Source organism: Vanellus vanellus, assembly GCF_965231255.1.
Source record: "Vanellus vanellus genome assembly, chromosome: 3".
In the NCBI taxonomy this organism is placed as follows: domain Eukaryota; kingdom Metazoa; phylum Chordata; class Aves; order Charadriiformes; family Charadriidae; genus Vanellus; species Vanellus vanellus.
The window spans coordinates 106,428,728-106,444,071 of NC_138907.1; the positions used below are offsets into that span (position 1 = coordinate 106,428,728).

At 37.1% G+C, this 15,344-nt stretch overlaps 1 protein-coding gene across 1 annotated transcript in view; it reads right to left on the reverse strand.

Moving 5' to 3' along the window:
* DLGAP2 (DLG associated protein 2) overlaps nucleotides 1-15,344 on the reverse strand; it is a gene marked incomplete at its 3' end in the record, with an annotated part of 389,377 nt that overhangs the window by 234,217 nt on the left and 139,816 nt on the right. Inside the window, exon 2 of the mRNA XM_082481806.1 lies at nucleotides 10,454-10,486. The remainder of the gene's footprint in view (nucleotides 1-10,453; nucleotides 10,487-15,344) is intronic.

Consider the following 15,344-nt stretch of genomic DNA (forward strand, 5'->3'; position numbering starts at 1 on the left):
CCTTCTGTGTGGAAATCTCTTTTAAATTAATGCAGTTTTTGGCTTCAGAAAAGGGTTTCTTTTCCTAGTACACTCTTTTGTAACCTTTTCAGACTGAGGATCCAGAATCAAAGTAGAAATCGTTCACGATCTGCTCAGTCAGAATGAAATGTGTACACGTGTGCAATAACAATCATGCAATTTATTTGTGCATGGGTTTCAAAAGATGGATTGGAAATATTCAATCTTGAAGGTCACGGTGTGGGGTGACAGCAAACGAAGTTTTTCTTTGCTTTCTGTTACAGCTGTGGGTCTCAAACCTTACAATCGTTGTTTTTAAGACTTTCCCCCTACCTAGAAGAATTAAACACTGATTGAGAAACAGTAACTTAATCTTGCATGCAGAAGATCCCATGATACTGTACAGCGTTTTTATAGAATCAAAGAATCATAGAATCATTGATTTGTCTAGGTTGGAAGGGATCTTTAAGATCATCAAGTCCAACCATCAACCTAATACTGCCAAAACCACCACTAAACCATGTCCCTCAGCACCACATTTACCCATCTTGTAAATACCTCCAGGGACGGCGATTCCACCACTTCCCTAGGCAACCTGTTCCAATACTTGACAACCCTTTTGGTGAAGAAATTTTTCCTAATGTCCAATCTAAACCTCCCCTGGCACAACTTGAGGCCATTTACTCGTGTCCTACTGCTTGTTACTTGGGAGAAGAGACTGACCCCCACCTCGCTACAACCTCCTTTCAGGTAGTTGTAGGGAGCGATAAGGTCTCCCCTCAGCCTCCATTTCTCCAGGCTAAACAACCCCAGTTCCCTCAGCAGCTCCTCATAAGACTTGTGCTCCAGACCCCTCACCAGCTTCATTGCCCTTCTCTGTTCACGCTCCCGCACCTCAATGTCTTTCTTGTAGTGCAGGGCCCAAAACTGAACACAGTACTTGAGGGGGGGCCGATTTTGCATGTCACTGGTGTTCAAGTTTACATGAAGAATTAGCTTCACCTTTTCCTAGAAGAAAGCAAAGATATTGGCAATTCCCCTGTAGCACAAAACTATTGTTAGATTTTGAGCTGCAAGCTAAGGCAGGTGTAGCTTTCCTCATAAACCAGTTGTCTGCAGAGGCCAACCTGACCACCTGAGCACACCCTCAGCCTGGGACTAAGGGGCAGATCCAGGGAGTGATATGGTGAAATTCAAGACAAGCTCGCAAACTGTCCACCCCAAAATATACACTCCAGAACGAAAAGCTGACCCATTCAATCTGCCACTTCAACTTTACTCAGTCAAATCCTTAGTAACTTAAATAAGGAATGAATATTGAAATGTGCTCCCTTTTATAAAAATAACCCGCATGTTTTGGTAGAAATCCATCATGTTTCTTATCCTACAAAGGCACAAAAGTATCTTTCTAAAATATAAAGTAACCTAGAAGCTGAAGGCAATATTCAGGAGACATTACTGTTCAACTTAAAGAGATTTGCTATGTATATGTACAAAGGAATATCACAGTTGAATGAATACACAAACCCTGAGCATTGCAGAGCATGAAAATTAGAAGATAAAGGAAAACACAGACACTATAAAAGAAATGTTCTTATTTATTATACATACTTCTAAAATAACATCGTTAAGAGAAACATGCTGCTGCAGAAATTAACATACAGTGAACAAGTCCGACATATACAAATGACTGCTCAAAACAGGACATTTCATGTAATATAAAATCATACTAAATAGTTAGCAAAATAAAAAAATGGAAAAAAGATGTGTGTATATATATAAATACATACTTCTATTCAAAGGTTAATTTAAAATATCAGCATCTTCTAGGCTGCACTGACCTTACTTACATTGGTCCCTACTCCAGCAAACGCTGAAGTCCTGACCTCTGTAGGACTAAATAACCTGTAACTTCATTCACTGCTGGCAGAGGAAATATTCCCATTACTAACACTGCATGCAACCTTAAGTTTATGCTGAGTTTAACCTTTGAGGCCAACTCTTCCCCCCTAGAAATCAAATCAGCTTTGCATTTATTCATTCATATTGCAGCAGGAAAGATGAGATGGTCCTTGTGTTTGGGTTTTTTTTGGTTTGTTTTTCTAATCATAACAATGTAAAATGAATGTACAAATAATACCTTCTGCATTTGGGATTACATCCTATTTGTCCAAATTAAATCAGGTTAGTTTTTTTCTTTTTTGTTTGCACAAGCCAGGAGAGTGAAGTAGATGGAAAAAAAAAAAACCAAACAAACAAGGACAACAATGCAGTTCTGAGTACAGCTGTTTCCTCTACATACAAGAAATAGAAAAATCTGAACGAGGAATTTAATTTATTCTAAATATAAATGACAGGTGAAGGCCTGGAAAACAATTTTTTGAAGTAAATAATGTTTTTCCTTAAAATACACTTGAGAATTTTTTCTTTTATTTTAAGACTTTTATCTTAAGTTACCACAAGATACTCTGTAAAAGAAGTGTACCAAAATTGTGATCACCATATCTCACACAGCTTACGCAGCTCCTAGTCCTTTAGATATTCCACTCCTGATTTCAATACAACTAAATAAAATGGGCAACTTTATTCCTTACTTTAGACAAAAGTATTAATTTTACTAATGCCTTATATAAACTTGCAAACTATACAAATATAAACTATAGAATTTAGAAGAGTTCAAAATTAAATCTTCAAATATTTCAAGTATAACTAGATGCTGAGAGCTTTCTCTGCAACTAAATCTTCAGCAGGCATACCCTAGACAATTATGCTGTCTGCCCAAATGCAGGCAACATGAAAATACAGTAGCAACATGTTGTTCAATATTGTTTGAATAAAAACATACCGAAACTCTTTGCTAAAAATCATAACACACATCTCATCTTTTCACTTTATATAAAACCTAGTACCGTTCAAGAATACTGCACATTGTGAATATACTATAACTTGTTATCCTAAAGAAATTAAGGAGTAAGATCAGACACATTAGCCCAGTGAGAGAGAGATTTAAAAATATTTTAGGTTCATACAACCTCCAAATTTTGCAGGTTATTTTATTTAAAAAAATATCTAATGTAAACTAATTTGTGTATTTCCTTTTGATCTAAGAGTGAAAAAAGGTTCAATATTTACAGACTACACAATGGAAAATGATAGCAATACATTTCTATGCAACTTGAAAAAGTTACCATGAAGATGAAAAATTAAATCACTTTGAGAGTAGTAGTCAAAGTGTTAAAAAAAAAAAAAAAAAAAAAAGGAAGGTATATTAGCAATACTCAGATCAGGAGGAAGTTTCACACTACCAGTGATTTTACCAGAACCTGTTATTTAAAAGTTAGCAAAGAAGTTCACACAGTGATACAAATGTGACTATTCCTGAAAACTAAGGTGCTGGCATACAAATGGATCAAAGCAGAATAGTCAAAGACCTTGACCTTGTATTTACATAAAATTTTTCATACATGACTGAATAAAGTCAGCATTATGTCCATCACTTAAGCTAATAATTATGAATTATTATTATTATTATGTTGATAGCAGAGCAATATTGTATTAACTGTTTCAGTGCTACATATACAGAATAAGAAACTTTTTAATTTGAACAAATAACTGTGAAATTTTTATAAGTAACAGGAAAAGAAGCAATATTAAAATTAGGCAAAGTATATTTCATTATGAGTTATTGTTTCCTTAAAAATGTCAGGATTATGTGTTGTGAAATGTATTTTGCTTCGTTAGACAACTTCGATTTTTGTGTTACTGGTAACGGTTGATCTAGTAAATACAGCAAAAGTATAAAAAAGTTAAGACTACAGGACTCTTGAAAGTCATTGCTAACAGTGGTAAAGCTGCCAGTTTTCAGTGTGGATTACTAAATGTTAAGATTAGTGAAATGAAGATTAGCAAAATTCTCTGGAGTTATTAATATGCCTGTAATAGTTTTCCACTGGATACCAAGGGAAATGTTTACATCCAGAGCCAGAGCTATCCAGATGGAACACCATCAATATTAAGACATATTGCCAAATTTAAGGTATTTTTCTGAACTGCTTACTGTTCCACATTCTTTATTTTAACAAAAAAAACAATACAAACCAACCAAAAAAAAACCTAAACCAGACTTATTTCTCCCCCAGACCCCAATACACTACTATTAACCAGAGCACAAAGGGCACCAAAGCTGGTAGTACCTGAAATAAATCCACCACTCTAATATTGACATAATCGAAAAAGCCATTTTTTTCCTCAAGGAAAGTAAGATTTTTTTGTTGTTACTGTCAATTATTTATTTATAGTTCTTGTAGTTCTCAAATTCTACTGAATATTTTATGCAAAACCAAAAAAAAAATCAATTAAATCCATCCTGAACTTTTAATCATATTAAAAACCCTTCTATTTTTAAGTGACATAAACTTCTGTATGGGTAAATGAGTGACATACTCTAGTATTCTTGTAACTTTGTGAAAAAATTTACACAAACTCATTTCCTCTCAGAGAAACACAAAATCATGTTGGCATTTTAGCCTGAAAATGCAAATCAACAGTAAAAAACAATCTTAATCTTCTGACACTTGGATTTATTGTCAGACAACATAGAATTGTCAGAAGATTCTCAATCTTCTGACACTTGAAGTCATGCAGTAACTATGCATTTGCTGTTTGAACTATTAACTGTTTAACTTAACCAAAGAACAAGTTTAGGAAAAAAAAAAACAATGTTCACTCTGAGAGACATTAAGAAATAGGTCTCTCTTAAACTCTCCTTTTCAATGGAACATTTATTTTACTAATTAACAGAAAGTCACTGTTCTAAGGTTTTTATCACAAGCTTATACTCAGGAAGTTTAACAAACACCAACCATTTCTTGTAGCAGTTACTTGCAACTGGGCGAACTTAATTCAAAATGTAGGTGCATACCACAGCCCAAAAGAGTTCTGAGATAGTGAGGAAGAATCTGAAATACCTGGACAAATTCTAAGGAAAAACTGTTGAAGGAAAGTGCATACAGGAAAAATAAAGTAGCAAAAGCACCAGAAAGGGCATGGCAGACTTTGCCAGTATAGGCAGACTTTGCCTCAGCACAAGAAAGACATGGACTTGTTGGAGCAGGACCAGAAGTGGGCCACAAAGATGATCCGAGGGCTGGAGCACCTCTCCTACAAGGACAGGCTGAGAGAGTTGGGGTTGTTCAGCCTGGAGAAGAGAAGGCTCCGGGGAGACCTTATAAAGGCATTCCAGTACCTAAAAGGGGCCTACAGGAGAGATGGGGAAGGACTTTTTACAACGGCATGTAGTGATATGATGAGAGGGAATGGCATCAACCTGGAAGAAGGTAGACCTTATATTCAATATTAGGAAGAAATTTTTCACTCTGAGGGTCGTGAGGCACTGGAACAGGTTGCCCAGAGAAGTTATGGAAGCCCTCAAAACTAGGACAATCTATAAGACACCAATTCTGGCTGCCACTGGCCATAAGGGTAAAAATAAGAAGAATATCATAATCTTTCTGGATACCATGGAAAATGGGATGCAACATTTACTACAGTACTAGGAAAGTGCAGTAGATGTATTCTGGGGTTTGTGTTGTGTTTTGCCCCCTTTTTTTTTATTGGTACGTTTTCTAAATTACATGGAGCAAACCATCTCAATATTCAATCATGTGGGATTGCTCCTTATGTATCTTGGCAAGTTTACCATATATCTCTAGATTCCTAAACTCTTCACTATAATGCTTGCTGGTGATGGTGGGAAGAAAAGATTCAACTCAGTATTTGAGGCTAGAGTAGTTCTAGTACGCACAAGTGGTATTTTAATGTACTGCATTGTACTCTCCATCTCATTCCGTACAAATATCCCTATTTGGCTTGTTTTCTCTAACTATCATCCTAACTAGAGGTCTTCACTGAACTGTTCATAATGAAACTTGAGTCTTCTTTCTATCATGTTAAAGTTAATATAGAGCCCAGGAAAGTAGGGAAGTATTGTTACTCACCGACTTTGTGTGTATCGGTATCTTTTACAATCCATGGTGAGCCAGACTTGGTTACTAAATGCTGTGGAATTGAAGGGACATTTGCCACATAATATCTCTACTAGAAAAGATATGAATACTACAGTCTGTACGTAGACTGCGAGATCAAGACCTAGCCGATAAGAGGGTGAACAATAGGTAGGACTGCCTACTACCTACTCCACAGTCTTTGCATAATTGCTCAGCATATTCTACCACTCCCATAACGCATCAGGAGCTTCTACACAGAGAAGCTTATTTTCATCACAGAATACTTCTAAATAAATTGGAAATTGCTATCAGCATCACAGTAACAGGAGAGAAAGCTTAACACCTACAGCAAAGTTTACCTGGGTTTTCTCTCTCATGGATATATAAACAAAATTCTACACATAGCCACTGGTTTTTATCTCAAACTGGTAAGAACCCAACAAGCTCTTAAGACCATCAACAGAGGGTCAGATCAAAGGCCAGTGTTCCCCGTGTTTTGTCCCTCATAACAGGGATAGCAGATACCTGGAAAAATGCATTTTTCTATGCTCTCTCTAGTTTTAAGAGAGAAGTGTCTGAGGAGAAGCAGAGAATACAATGCTGCTTTACCTGGATCCAGTAATATATAGCTTCTAGTGGCTAAAGGACTACATGAAACAAGTTCTATCTTTATCATTATTTTCTTCTGTTGAAACAAGGGACAGACTGAAATGCTGGACAGAGCCAGACCTTGTATTAATTCTTCTCAAACTTCATTACAGACATCCCCATTCAGTGGTATTGCTTTTTAACACCACGTTTTCCAGATCCGTGCGTTCAGATAAATCTTGTGCTGTCAAAGAACGTGTAGAGGTGTCTATTCTTACAAAGTTGAAAAGTGCTGGTATTGTACAGGACTGTCCATTTATCTTTAAGAATAATCATAAAATACAGAGGCAAAAGCCATTAATAGAAACAGTAGGTCACTACTGGAGTTGTGAAGGATATTAAAAAAGCCTGGAAGAAAAGCTTCCATTTGCATAGGCTTTGAGAAGACAGAGTGGTCTACTGAAATCTTAGCTGCCACCAAACTTACTTGTTTGCTGCTTTGGTAATATAGAAAAATATATTTGTTAATATAGTCCTTTCAAAAACTTCTGTGAATAAATACCAGGAGTTAGAAATAACAGAAACACTTGCTTAAGGGTTACTGGGCATAACTGTGCCTGAAACTTCTCCTGACTATACCGGTCTTTCTAACAGGGTACGTCACAGGGCTGTCACAAAGACTGAGCTAGACACGTGTGTATAACATTCCATCCTAATGTTCCATAATCTGTCAACTGCAGATTACTTCTGCAAAGATGACTGTTGTCATCTGTCTGAAAACACGTCATTGCTGCTCTTGCATATCCAGAAGATGAAGCAGCTCAAAGTAGCTACACTAATGGGATTTATTAGACCACTAGCTCTGCCTTCTGCAACTTTAGTTTCCTCCCGGGATAAAATAGGCCTCCTGGTCTTCAAACATCTCGCACTGACAGGAATGGCAGCTGACATGCTTGTCAATGACAGGGAACAAAGCCATGATTTCTGAACCAGAACACATAAGCCTTTGCAGCTCATACAAAAGACTGATTCTCAGAAACCTCAGCGTTGTCCAACTCATTCTCTTTAGATGGGCTGCAAAGGAGGACAAATGACACACATTTATCTACGAATAAACAAATTCCACAGACGAAACATTGAAACACGAGATCTGTATTCTGATAATTTATATCTCCCTCCCATATCTGATATTTTTTCACTCTATAAAACATGCACCCATATTGTCCCACACCTGTGCAGCCACAAGTAGGCCGATAAATGTACTTGCTTCCTGAAGTGCAACACTAACTGCTAAAATCTTTGCAAAGTGCCCCCAGCAAATCGCTCTGTTTTACACAGCCGTTTCCTATTACACTCGGATATAATGGCAACCCAGGACCAAACTGCTGGTTTTGAAAGGGGAATGATGGTTAGAGGAAGGATGAACCATCACAAGAACAGTGAGGGCTGCAGTTGACCAATCTGACAATCAGCATTTATCGTCTGCAATATGCTTCCATTCTGCCACCTTTCTTACAGAAGGCAGAAGGCGTTATTCAGAAACTCACCACTGGCTGCCTGTAGGTTTTGCAATAAATGGCATAAACAGCTTCAGGGGAACTCAGAAGTGGTAAGACATGAAGACTTGTCTTCCTCCCTCCCAAGTCAGGGAGATTTCTCCGGATCTATTTAATGAATGATTCTCTGCTTACCACTTTGGAAATTAATATACGAGGCCTACACCATGGCGTATCTGTCCTACAATTTTGCAAATTCATCTTAATATACTGAAGTACATTAACGTACTTAGTGAACTTTGATTTTTTTTCTGAAAAGGATGAGGAAAAAGGAACTGTGAGGTAAATGGTATCTACTGTTAACTGATATTCTTTGAATTTTCCTCAGATTCCAAAAATGCAAACTATAAGCCACAGTGTGTCTCAAATTTCTGAAGAAGGCTAGAAAGAAAAGTCAGAAATCCCAAATAAACCATTGAAAAAAGTTGATATTTTAGATCTAGTTTTGTATGTAACTCAATGAGTTTACTGTGAAACCATAGCAAAATGTATAGAATGTTCCAGAGGAAAACTCTATTTTTTGAGGTTTAAGTTGTTGGTTTTTTAGTTTTGATTTACATGAAAAAGATGGACAGTTTCTTTTATAATGGCCTCCTTAAAAGTAAAGTCATATCTATTGAGCAACTATTTCTTCATCACAAAATCAGATTTAAAACTTCAGTGAATGTTCAGTCTTAAATCAGAAATTGCGATGATCTGGCAAGGAAAAAACTTAAGAGTCTAAGTTTTGTCACCAATCTAAGATGACATTAATGTCAATATTTTTAAAAATGAGGCAGATAATTAATAATTAGCATTCCAGTAATACTGTGTTTGAGGGGAGAGTATGGTGATCCAGGAGACATTCACTTCTGGGAAAGTTCATTTTTACTCAGCTAAAAAGTGAACATTATGTTCTTGAGGACTGTTCCTACACCTGTATATATAACTACCTTTTGATTGTGGGCTTTTAGTCATATAAATGTTAAACATTTTTATTACTTATTTTTTTAGAATTCCCTTTTTACAAAGCCCGTGTACATTTATTAAAATTCGCAAAGCTGAACAGGTAAAGAGCAGTAATGAAAAGAAAGGAGAATTATTGTTACAAAGCAGGCATAGCATGCAATAAAACAGAACTAACCCAATGCATAACTTTAAATTTGGACAACCTTATCATGAAAAGAGTATCTCAGGAAAGGCAAACAAGCACCTGTCTTATTTTTCCTTTTCATACGTGTATCTGTGCTATTATAAATTTATCAAATAAAGGACAAAGAAAATTAACAAATCAATAACTGACTGTTTATTAAAGGAATGTAAAGTCAAAACAAATCTCTAAAACAATTATTTGTCAGTAGCTAACAAAGGAGAAGCAGATAATTAATGTTGAATTTACTGTGTTATTTCATTAGTTGCAAGGTCTCAAAGCCTTTCACTTCATTTCTTAATAACTTCTCCCTCCTAAATTTATAAAATATCAGATTTTTTTTTTTTTTCCAGAAACTACTCAAGACACAAAGCTGAATGTCTTTGGGAAAAGCCTAGAATCTATAACTTTATTTTTTAATTCATATATCTTACTCCAGCATTTAATTCCAGATGGTTGATTTGAAACTAAAGTCAGCTTTTTGACATTTTCTTTATAACAGCACCAATGTTAATAAGTAAATGAATTAGAGAGATTTTCCTCAATAATGGCCTACTTTAAAAACCATAATCTCATTGCTTCAGTGTTCATTTAGGTAAATTGTGGGTCTCACCTTGGCATTTAATTAGTCACTTGGAAAAAAAACAAAACAAACAAACCACCAAACACCTTCATGTAGGCATGTATTTGCACTGCATAACAGTTATTGCTTAATTATCTTTATTTCAGAAGCAATATTTATTCACTTCACCTGCTAAAACGTGTTAGCCTCTCACAGTTCTCTGTAAATGTAATATCAAATTTAAAAAAATTTCTCATTTCCCTTTTATGTCCCGTCCCTTTGTTATGCATTCTCAAAGTGATGTCCTTAAAGGTCTCTTCACACTCTCTCTTACCCCAAATTAGTTTGACAAACACACAAAAGAATAAGTAGTAAATATATCAATTTTTGCCTTAGTGGAATATTTGTCCTTTGAGATTATTTCCTGCCTGGAGCATGTACTGTGCTTTACTCAGCTTAATTCAATTCATTTTTGGTATCTAGCATCGGGAAGGATGTCTTTCATTGGTTCGCATCATTGCGATACCATTTACAAACTACAGTATATGCGTATTATGCGAGTTGTGTTCACCTCTAGCTGCTTTGAAAAATATTAGTAGGAAAATGCGCTCACCTTCAGGCTCTCCACAGAGTGTACACTGTGACTCTGCAAAGAAAAAGAGAAAAAATATAATTTCTTGATTTTTAGATCTGTCATGATTACACCCAAATATAACAAGACTTAGAGAACTCAAAGTTAGCATGAAAAATGCAATTCTATTTTCATCATCCGTTTTTAACAGCTGCAAAATAAACTATATAAATATCTAGTTACATTTATACAACTATCACCTGCATGGTCTCTAATTGAATGCAAGTTTGTAGCAGGAATTTGTGCTTCCACATGACTTTTATGTATTTGTAGATGCACAATACTTCAGTGACAACAGTCACTCAAATAAAAAGCGTAAGCCTCCTTATATTTTATTATTGGAGGTAGCAAACAGTAATGGTGACAGAGTTATTATATTCCTTTCTCATAAAAGACTTCCAAGTCCTCCCAGGCAAAAGGAGTAAGTCAAACAGTCAATGTAAATGTGCAGTAACACTCCGCAAAATATTAAAGTATAGAAATGAGGGAAATAAAACTCCATCATAAAAAACAGACAGTCTCCAAATGTACAAGTACTATTTTATTCACGCACTATTTGGAAGTTGACTGTCTTAAAAATTATTTTGCATAGTGTACAAATGTACACATACATGGAGGGAATATTTTAAAGTATCCCTTGAGATTGAGCTGCTTCAGCTGTTTGTTAGCATCAAGCCGTAGAACAAAACTGTTTAGAATCCAAATACCAGAAACAATTGAAATCACAGGGAATGTAATCAAGTCGGCAGATAATTCTGATATACTGGAAAAACTCCTACTAGAACAAGACAGCACGGTATATTTTAAATCACAAATCTCTGAAATCTCCATTTTAACAGCTGAAAAATTACATCTCTAACAAAAACAAGTATGCTGAAGCAAATATATGCATATTCGTGTGGTGTACGCTTTTTTGTATAAATTCAGTACAAAAAGCAGTTTAACATGCCTGGTATATACAAATACAAGTCACAATCTTGCTGAAATGATCTCTGGCCTTGAATGACAAATAGGAGATTGGACTTCGGCTGTGATCTTGACTCAAAGGCAAAAAGCCCCAGAAACAGAGAACAGGAAACACATACACTGAGTAGACTGACCTTTGCAGCACCCCTGTGCCATTGCCGGTTATTTAAAAGTACTTTCTCCATACAGATAAGAGGCTGTTTCACAGTAACCTGCTGTTGTAATGGTACTTGACCCTACACCTTTCATATATTCTAAAAACGTTAATCATCATTTTTTACCACTGCCAGTGGTTGTAGCGTGCATGAGGGAAAGGAACCACAAAAATTATGTTTATCCAGGCAGCTCTGCTGCTGATAGGGGGATCGCAACTTTTAAAACGGGAAAAAGTTGCACGATAGAGAGGAATTCATTTTGATGCGGTTCAGCACCATGAAACGGGCAGCTGAACCTTCTACTGATCGACTTTCTAGTGTCCCCAGCAGATCTGACAAACTGAAAACACCACCTCAACAGCAAGCTTGAGAAAACCCGCCAGTGAACAGCAGGAAAAGCCTGGTCTCACATAACACAGGCCCGTTTCTTTCACTGCCGGATGAAAAACGCACTCGCCGCAATCTGAAGTGATGCAGAGGAAGCAGCTCAGAAGATCTTTTTTTCCACTTTTAATTCAAAGACTTTCCGAGGTTTTATTGCGAGGGGCTGCCTGCCTGCGTGCAGTTTATTATCCTGATTGATAAGGAAGAACAAGCTGAGACTTGCTTTCTGAACTTCTGACTTTTTGCTGATCCTCTATGTCCTGCTAACGACTGCTTCACTGGTTTGGACAATCCAAAGAGTCTGCCTGACATCTTTTGCAGCTCTGAACACCGTCTTCCAAAGGTCCCCGCTCTACAGTACAAATTATTAGCTTCCCTCTTTTCCTCGCTAACATAAATTAGTGCCAATATTGCAAATCTGCAACAGGGTAGATAGTTGAACTGCAAAACAAGGCTTGCAGCCACGACTAGTGCCAGAAATTTGTCCAAAAGCGAGCTAGGTGTCAGCACCATCTCTGCCAGACCGCTGCTTTTTTGGTCTTCTTTCAGGTGTTTGTTTAAGGTCCCGTGTTTATGGGCAAGCCAAGGGTTTCTTCCCCTACCTGAGCATCCCTGGGGAGAGTTTTGGGAGGGGGAGGGGGAAGGGGGGAGAATTTTGTTTTAATTCAACAGTGTTTGCCTTCCAGAGGCCGGGAATCATTTCAAACTGACAGCAGCGCCTCTCTTTTTACACTGGTACGAAGCAGACTTTGTGGATGCGGATGATTCACCAGTAAGCCTCTGTTTACGAATTTCCCCACTGTAGTTTGCTGCCGTGGGGGAGGACTAGATACCCTTTTTGTTGTGCTTGACACATACAGATCAAGTGACAAATAAAAACACAACCACTTTTACTAGACACGTGAAGCACTGTTTTCTACAGAGCCTCTGTGTGCATGTGAGAGAGAGAGAGAGAAATTATTAAGTCTATTTAGATCTGTACATTCTACGGTAATTGTTGAGAGATTGCATGTCCTAAGTTTCCCGGATTAAAATCATGTAAAACATACACATCACACTCAAATATTTGTAGCTTTACATTCTACAGAAATACAGAAATCTTAAAAACCCGTAAAGAAGCTATGTCTTGAAACTTATTTGAACTTCTTTTCTCTGTAAGGAAGTTGCTGTATCTTGGTGGAAAAGATCTTTCTGGAAGATAGCTCAATACTAAACACCTGTACTAATTTGGAAATTTTCTAATTTAAATTTCTGTTCTGGAGTCAGATGACAGCAATGAAGGATGTGAAAACAGTGTAAAAAGTTACCACTCCACCAGGTGAAATGACATTGTTTAGGCTGAGATGCACCTCGCCTAAGGTTGCGTGTCTCAGCATTAATGTTCAAAATCTAAACTAGTCTTAAAAGATTTACCAGTTAGTGGAAAGAAACAGCCACCTAACCTGCCTCAGAAACCTATGTTAGCATGAGATACATCAATACATCACTTTTTGTAAGTACCCATTCCTTTTTTTGTGTCGTAAGACTTGTGTTGCGTCTTAGACTTAGGCTACATCTTCACAGTAATGTTCACAGCAAGAGAGAAGTGTTCATTGTAAGTCATCTCTGGAGGTCATCTGTTCAGCCTCCCACTGAGAGCAGGGCTGTCGCCAACACAAGTTCAGTTCATCTGGGGCTTTAATAGCCAAGTCCTGAAAGCCACCAAGGATGGAGATTCCACAGCCTCAGTTGCTGCATCAGCCTTATGGGGTACTACTTGAATCTCTCGGCCTGCAGTTTGTGGCCAGTCTTCCTTGCTGTATCACCCAGCACTGCCAAAAAGACACTAGGTCCATCCTGTCTATAACTCTCCTTCAAATAGCTGTAGTCTGCTATGGATCTTCACCTCAACAGACTAAATAAGCCCAGCTCCTTCAACCACTCCGACCAGAGGGCCCTCTGCTAGACTCCCTCCAATATCTCCCTATGCTTCTGGAAGCAGGGAGCCCCAGCCACTGAGCACAGTATTCCAGGTGCAGCCTCACCAGCACCAGAGGGAAATAAAACCCTCCTCAATTTGCTGATGGTACTCATCCTGGCATAGCTCAGTATGCAGTTTGCCTATTTGCAATGAGAATGGGTCTGTTGACTCATACGCAACCTGGTAGTCATGTTCCTTCAGAAAAAAAACCAACAATGAATAAAATCAAGCCTTAGTAAGATTAGTCCCCCAATCAAGTCTCCCACCAATTATAACACTGCTAACGTATGGCACACGGGAAGAGAGCACGTGTGGCCAAATGCAGGCAGACCAAGACTGCTCTTTTCAGGACTGGCCGGCCCATAGATCGGCTTAAGGGAATCATGAAATCTCAGCCTCAAGCAAGTACCTTTTGTAGGCCCATGCTGGTTGAAATGACATCTAAAGTGAAAGTACTTAAGCTACTGCCCATTGTGATAGAACAGGAGCAAGGACATTACCACATTTCAGATAAAGATACTTCTTAAGCCTCTCCACCAGTAATGGATTATGCTTCTATGTATGTGATTCATCTGAAGTATTATAATGCTACTTTCAGGCAGTATTCTTTCCTTTTAATATGTTGCTAATCAGCTGGACTTTAAATAAAGATGTTCATTCTTGAAAACACTCATACATGTGAGCAACTGTCATTGCTCTCAAAAGTAAAGTGACTAAGATGGGTGAGTGTTCAGAGATTTGGGACCCAATAAATCAATAGAACATGGAAAAACTGTATATTATTAATCTCACTCTATCATTTTGAAATTGTCTAACCGACAGAAATAATCTTCCTGGATACAAGAACTTACTGACAAAATAGGTCATAAGAAAGATCTTTTGAAGAAACAAATTTATCATGAAGACACAAGCTCTTTTTTCCCCCAGAAATAATAATAAATTCATTTTATTTTTATAGTTTCTCTTTTCTAACCTAAATGATATGTAAAGCTAAAAATAATAAACCCAGACATGTAAATGCCAACATTCTTTCTCCAAAAAGCTGAGTTCAACATTCAATTTTAAATTAGAGTGAAGATAGATTATTCTGATAAACATGTTCACCTTTCCTTGCTTTGTATATACTTTCCTTGTATGGCCGGTGAAAGCACAATAACATCTACTATAAAGAGTAGATTTTACAATATACAATACAATAAAGAAAACAATATATGGGCCGCATGAAAGATACAAAATAGCTATTATGAGTAAATTACAATTCAAAATACCCATGTAAGCTATGCCATGTAATAAGACTAAGACAACACAATATTCGTAGGATTAAAAATCAGTTTAAAGAAAATACGGGATGGTATTTAATAGTTAACTGCACTTTGAAGTACCCGATGCTCTCAGCAAGGGTTTACCC